Raw genomic sequence first — 7,500 nt, 5'->3', positions numbered from 1 at the left:
CTCTCTCTCTCTCTCTCTCTCTCTCTCTCTCTCTCTCTCTCTCTCTCGCTCTCGCTCTCGCTCTCTCTCGCTCTCGCTCTCTCTCGCTCTCTCTCGCTCTCTCTCGCTCTCTCTCTCTCTCTCTCTCTCTCTCTCTCTCTCTCTCTCTCTCTCTCTCTCTCTCTCTCTCTCTCTCTCTCTCTCTCTCTCTCTCTCACTCTCGTTCAACTAACAGGGATTATAGCTGGAAAATGAACTGATTAATACCCTCAGGCGCGTTGACAGTTTTTTGCAATCAGACTGTTACGGGATATTCATAAGTCTTTTATTAAGTAACGCATTTCTCGTAGGGATAAAACGCTAAAAAATCTGGATTATCACATGTGAAGTAGCAGTAAAAAATAGTGGATTATTTTAGGATTTTTTTCGTCTGAGAATGTTTGAAATCCTTTTTTCATTTTTTTTGAGGGGGGAGATTACCCATACTTCATCTATAATGGAATCTAATATTTGATAAAGTATCATCAGGTCTTAGAGATGAAAAAAGGTCCTTATGAGTGATAAGCATTAATAGTTGGATCGTAGCGTTTTTGTTATCAAATCTCGTAAACACACTTAATGGAGGAAGATTAGATCCTCTTAAAGTAGGCTTCAACAGAGAAGTGTCTATACTTTTGTTTATTTTAAGGGCATCGAAATCTATACGTTTACGGGAAGTTCATCCAATTTCTTTACGGAAGATTGTTATTCAGATCTATCAAATTCCATAATCACTATTAACTGAGGAAGATCGAATCCCCCTTAAAAGTATGCTTCAGCGAAGAAGGATCTCACGGCTTTTGTTTATTTTAAGGGAATCGAAACCTTTACTCTTAAGGGAAATAGTCTCATTGTGTTTAAAGAAGATGTGATGTTCTTTTATATCTATCAAATCTCGTAAACAAAGATCAAATCCCTTTCGATTTGGCTCAAAAGGAGAAGGATCTCGCTGCTTTTGTTTATTTAAGGGCATCGAAACCTATACTCTTAAAGCTAGTTGATCCAATGTCTTTAAAGTCGACGTGATAGGGACCCAGACGTATTGCTTGGCTGGATGTAGCTCCTTAAATACACGTAGATCACTGTATCTGCTACATCTAGGCCTATATCTTGTCTGTAGTGAGTTACTACCGAAACCTTGATTTGGTTCGACACGATGAGATCGAATTAATATTTGCAGTGATAAATGAATAGCTTGATGAATTAATATCAGTTATAAAGACAATAATTATTCCAGACCATAATCTCTATGTAAATTTGAAGTCTTCAAAGACTCGAAATGAGAAAAGAATGAAATGCATAAAGATGATTTTTGTTCTAAGATTAATTCGAGCATATGATGTTTGGTTAAACGGAACATAGTCGAAGAACATCGTTATATTTCAAGTAATTACAAACCTCACCTTGCTTAGTGTATATCTGCCTCAGAAGATGGTAAACGAATAATTAGATAAACAAAATCAAGTGAATATGTATTGAAGGCGAGAGAAGTGATGGTAAATTAAGAAATAAGTAATATAATCATATGAATTAATTCCAAAGGCGAGGTAAATTGTAAAAAGAACTCTAAACCCAGTGGAATTACATAATAAACAAATGAAACATTGAAATAAAAAGAAAAATATGTATGCTCTCTTTAGTTATTTTTTTCTTTTCTTTTTTCTTTCTTTTCTTTTTTACGGCGAATTTAGTTAATTATACCTTCCTTCTCCTTCTCCTCCTTCTCCTCCTCCTCCTCCTTCTCCTCCTCCTTTTCCTCCTCCTTCTGCTCCTCTTCCTTCCCTTCCTTCTATCCCTCATCCCTCTCCTCCTCCTCCTTCCTTTCCTCTTTCTCTCCCCACTCTTCCTCCTCCTCTTCCTTCTCCTTCTCCTTCTCCTCCTCCTCCTCTCTCTCTCCTCCTCCCCCCCTCCCTCATCCTCATCCTTATCCTCATCCTCTTCCTCATCATTCTCTTCCTCCTCATTCTCTTCCTCCTCATTCTCTTCCTCCTCATTCTCTTCCTCCTCATTCTCTTCTTCGTCCTCCTCTTCCTTCTCCTCCTCCCCCCTCCCCTCAAGGCCTTTAAATCACCAAGCGAATTAATTCTCGCAGAATGATTTGATTCAGAAGAAAGTTCGGACAAAAATGAAAAGAGGAGGAAGAAGAAAGAGAGATGATGATGATAAAGACGATAAAAACGATTGCGCGATAAGACAAAACTGGCGGGAAAAAGTGGCTAACAGAGAGGGTTTTTTTTCTTATAAATGATTGAATGCAGATATAAAGAGATAAAAGAATAACAATACGAGAAAATATAAAAGATAGATTAAGGTTAATTATAAAAAGAGAAAAAGAAAATTAATACAAAAAATGGGGATGTTGATAACGGTGATGATAACTTCGAGAGGGATACTGAAGATAAAATCTGTGAATGAGAATTGGATTTTCTCTAAATCGAATCATTGAAGTTTTCGTAATATTATTTTGTCGTATTTTAATTGAGGATACTGCAATAATTTATCATGGCCGAAATGATGGCGATGGTAATGACAATCACAATTATAACAGCTAAAGCAATCACAATAACAACAATGATGGTAACCGCAACTGATTTTTTGTTTATCTTTTCATAAAATCTTTAAAAAAAGATAGGAATGGAAGTGATGACCATATATGATATTGATAATGCTAAAGTTTACAGTCTTTGTAAATGTTAATAAAAAGTATGATAATGTTAGCGATAATGATGATAATAATGATAACAATAATGATAATGATGATAATAAAGATCATTATTATTGTTATCATTATCATACTGATGATGACGATAATGATAACAATTTAAATGATAAAGATAACAGTAATGATAATAATCACAATTCCAACGATAGCAATAACATTAATAATAAAGAACAATAATAACAGTAACAGCAGATATACTCAACATGCCATAAATTAAGCAAACACATCCACTGTGATAATGGTCATTGAACGTTAAATAACATCTTATCTACTGGACGCACTCGGGGGAAACACGTGAAGTTGTGACGCTTAGATAAAGTCTTTGATATAAGAGTCTCCGCGGAAAAAAGAGAAAGAAAAAAAAGGAGAGAGAGAGAGAGATAAAAGGGAAAAGAAAAATAAATGAGAAAAGGATAGAGAATACGGTAAGAAAAAAAAGAAAAGTTAAAAATAGTGAAAAAAAGGAGAAAAGGATAGAGAAAAAAAGAGAAAAGTTAAAAATAGTGAGATGTACGGCTTCCCTGACTAGTCCAAAGTAGCCATTTTTCTTCTTTTTTTACCCGTTACTCTATTTTAAAAAATTGTGAGTGGTTTGTATAGCCTACTTTATATTTTATTTTTTTAGGGAAGTGGGAGTACTTTAAGGTTATTGAGTAAAGGGATGTCTGGCAGGAAGGAAGGAAGGAAGGAGGTAGGGAGAGGTTCGAGTGATGGAGGGATAAAGGGAGGGAGAGGCTAAGGAGAAAGAAAGGAAGGGTGGAAGGATGTTGAAGGAGGGAGAGAGGGAGGGAGGGAAGGAGAGGCAGACGGAGGGAAGGAGGGAGATAGAAGGGGCAAAATGAGGTAGAGAGAGAAAGAGAGAGACAGACAGACACACAGAAATGATAGGAAACAAATGGAGGGAAAGAGATATAATAACGAAAGAGGCAAAAGCACGATAAAAGAAGAAAGAACGAAACAGAAACGAAAAGAAAAAAAGATAAAAGTGCCAACGAGAGGGTCATTTACACCGTCAAATACCCTTGCAACCTTTTTTTTTTTTTTCTTTTTTTTTCTCGTTTCAAAATCAGACATTCCAAGTCGTTCCGAACCAGACGCAATTACAAATCACTTCACGGTTCTCGGTGCATGGAAGTGAAAGAATGGAGAATGGGCGAAGAGACTGTTGAGGCAAGAGTAAGCTGTAGGAAGTCGGTTAAGAGGGTTTTCGGGTGAAAATGAGAACTGGCGAATCACTATTCAGAACTTGAAAATGATTGTTATGAGCGAGAGCTAACAGACGTTGAGGGTCTGGGCCATTTTGTGCAATTTGGACATTTGATCTTAATTTTATCTCTCAGTTCCTCTATTTTAGATATTATGATGATTGTAATGATTGTAGGAATTTTGATAATGATAAAGGTAATGATAGCGATTGATAGAGATTAAAGATTTATAGATAATGATGATATTGATGGTGATGATGATGACGATGATGATGATAAGGATAATGGAAATAAGGATAATGACGATGATAATGATAATGGTAATAACAGAAATAATAATACAATGATGATAATGTTAGCAATAATAACAATAATCATGACAATATCTATGACCATACCGATAATAAACAACCATGAAGATGATGACAATAACATTAACAACAACAACAGTAATGAAAATTAATATCACTATCATACACTACATCAACTTTTTTTGTTTGTTTGTTTCACCGATTTCTTCCTCCGTTTTCTACGCCTCTATACTCTCCAAATTCCCTCCCTCCTCTTTTTGCAGCTGAAAGTATTGAAACTGACGGATATGTTTCTTAAGATGCAATAGGTGTCTACTTTTTTATTCATAAAGCTGGCGGGCTGTTCGATTCCATTTTCCGAGATCGGTCACGGAAATTTGGTTTTCTTTGATGTTTCTTTGATGGTGTCCTTTTTCTTCTTCTTCTTTTATTCATATATATATATTTTTTTTTTTTTTTTTTTTTTTGAGGGGGCGGGAATGGCTGGAGGGAGGTTTCTATTTTTAGAGATTCTTTGGGTTTTATTTATGAACCATAGGCCTACATATGAAATCGGTGGCATTTGGAGGGACCGTTCGTTCGAGCAGCGTTGAATGTGTTGGATTGTCTCTCTCTTTTTGCTCTCTTTCTCTGTATCTCTCTGTCTCCTTGTCTCTTGCTCTATCTCTCTTCCTCTTTCTCTTTCTTTTGCTCTCTTTCTCTTTATCTCTCTGTCTCTCTTTCTCTTGCTCTATCTCTCTTCCTCTTTCTCTTTCTCTTGCTCTCTTTCTCTTTATCTCTCTGTCTCTCTGTCTCTTTCTCTATCTCTCTTCCTCTTTCCCTTGCTGTCTCTATTTCTCTTTCTCTTGCTCTCTTTCTCTTTTTCTGTCTCTGTCTCTTGCTCTATCTCACTTTCTCTTTCTCTTGCTCTATCTCTCCTCCTCTTTCTCTTGCTGTCTCTTTCTCTTTCTCTATCCCTTTTTCTCTTTCTCTTGCTTGATCCCTCTTCCTTTCTCTCTTGCTCTCTCTTTCTCTTTCTCTTGCTCTATCCCTCTCCTTCTTTTTCTTGCTGTCTCTCTTTCTCTTTTTCTTGCTTTATCCCTCTTCCACTTTCTCTTGCTCTACCCCTCTTCCTCTTTCCCATGCTGTCTGTTTTTCACTTTCTCTGTGTTTGCCTTATTGTCTGTCTGTCTATCTTTCTGCCTCAGTCACCCCAGTCACCCTCACGTACGTGAAGTAATATGAAAATACGGAAAAAATCTCTTTCCTCTCTCTCTCTCTCTCTCTCTCTCTCTCTCTCTCTCTCTCTCTCTCTCTCTCTCTCTCTCTCTCTCTCTCTCTCTCTCTCTCTCTCTCTCTCTCCCCCTCCTCATTTCTCCCTCAAGCTCTTAAAAGCTTAGTGAATAGTGCATGAATCCACTAAAAGGAACATTACGGTTTCCCATTTTCAGTAAAGGGAAGAAGAATATTGTTTCGCAGAAATTATATGAAGCTTTTATCTTAATATGTGTGTTCTTTATATAATAAGCGGGATATATATTTTTCTCTTTCGAGTTCCGTTGCATTACGTGTTACGCAGAGTAATGTACATTTGAGAATTAAATGTTTTATTTTCATTTTGGAATTCAGTGACAGTGGGGATAACTGTCTTAAATTATCGCGACTTTTCTGCTTTTCTAAGTATTTCGTCGTATGTTGATATAGGTTAATATCATTTTTTATCAATATTATCATTTTTTATTATTATTGGAATTATCGCTCATTACTGTCAGTTATTATTGCTGCTATAATTATTTTTGATTTACTATTATGATTAATAGTGTTGCTAGTATTTTTTTTTTTTTTTGTCATTATTATTATTGTTGCCATCAGTTATTATGAATATTAACACTTATTTATCTTTTTATCACAAACCTCCCTGTGTAATTGTCTCATATATATATATACACTGTGTATGTGTGTGTGGAAATTCAAAGAGACGAACATGAAATACTTGTTTGTCGATGGCCTGTGTGTGTGCGTGTGTGTATGTGGATTCCAACCGGATTTCTCCCGCGCCGGTCGTCAATCCAGACTGAAATTAATAAACCATCGATTCCCGTAATTACTAATCAAGTTCACCCAGATGATCAATTATCCCCATAAACCAACCTGCTCTTCCACTTTGTTCTTTTAATCGCCATAGTATTACAAAAAAAGAAAGGGAAAAAAAAACATCGCCAGGCGCAAAGCAGGTGTACCAACAGCGACGCATAGAAAACGGGGGCCTTTCGCAAATCAGGTGTACCAACAGGAGGAAGGCTAGATCATTAGCAACTCGAGGAGGTGTCATGGCGTCTGATTCTAGTTTTTTTGTTTTTTTTTTAAGCACATGGGCTTTATTTTGATGACGTCATAAAAGTTACGGATGCTTTGTGAATATGGTCGATCATTTTGGTCTTTTCAATTTTCTTAAAGGATGGAAAATAATGATTTTAATGGTTATATTTTCACTGAACAATCATCAAAATAGCCCCGTAGGACGCCATGACACCTCGAGTTGCTACTGATCCAGCCTTCCCCGTACCAACAGCCACGCACAGAAAACGGGGATCTTTCGCTAACCTTATTTAACATTCGCCAGTGTCACGAGTCCTTCTCAGATTGCACCTCCGAACACCTCAGCTTTAGATATTAACTTCCCGCTATTAATACGACTCTGTGCGGCGCCAAAACTTTCAAGTATCGGCAATATCGACAAGAATTTCATCAATACCAATATTTGATACGGAATATCGGTGCAATCGAAGTGTGGGTGAGCTTGGAGTCAGACACCCACACGCAAGTCGGTGTTGGCTCCCACGCACACGAACACGCACGCGCACACACACACAACACATACACACGCACACACACACATACACACGCACATGCACAGACACACACACACACACACATGAATGCACTGCGCCCACAATAACCTCATTTTAAACAAGACATGACAGACACGTAGGAATAATTCAATAAATGGTCATAGAGACGAGACACATATGATTTCCTCCCCTTTCTCCTAAATATCCAAACACACAAAAAAACGCACAAACAAACACATACACATAAAAAAGCAAACAAATGAACACACAAAAAAATACAAACACACATAAACAGACAAACACAATCAAACACACACACACAAATAAACAAGCACACATGCATACAAATAAACAAACGAACAAGCACATCCACACAAATAAACAAACAAAAACACACCCACACACCAACAACC

The 7,500-nt window shown here is 37.0% G+C and overlaps 1 protein-coding gene across 1 annotated transcript in view; it reads left to right on the top strand.

Annotated features, from left to right (window-relative positions):
* The window catches only part of LOC113805696 (zwei Ig domain protein zig-8), a 62,875-nt gene that overhangs the window by 44,328 nt on the left and 11,047 nt on the right, over positions 1–7,500 (top strand). The window lies entirely within an intron of this gene.

This window comes from Penaeus vannamei, chromosome 19 (genome assembly GCF_042767895.1).
Source record: "Penaeus vannamei isolate JL-2024 chromosome 19, ASM4276789v1, whole genome shotgun sequence".
NCBI lineage: Eukaryota > Metazoa > Arthropoda > Malacostraca > Decapoda > Penaeidae > Penaeus > Penaeus vannamei.
The sequence above is the reverse complement of the archived record's forward strand: the minus strand, read 5'-3'. Positions and strand labels throughout refer to the sequence as shown.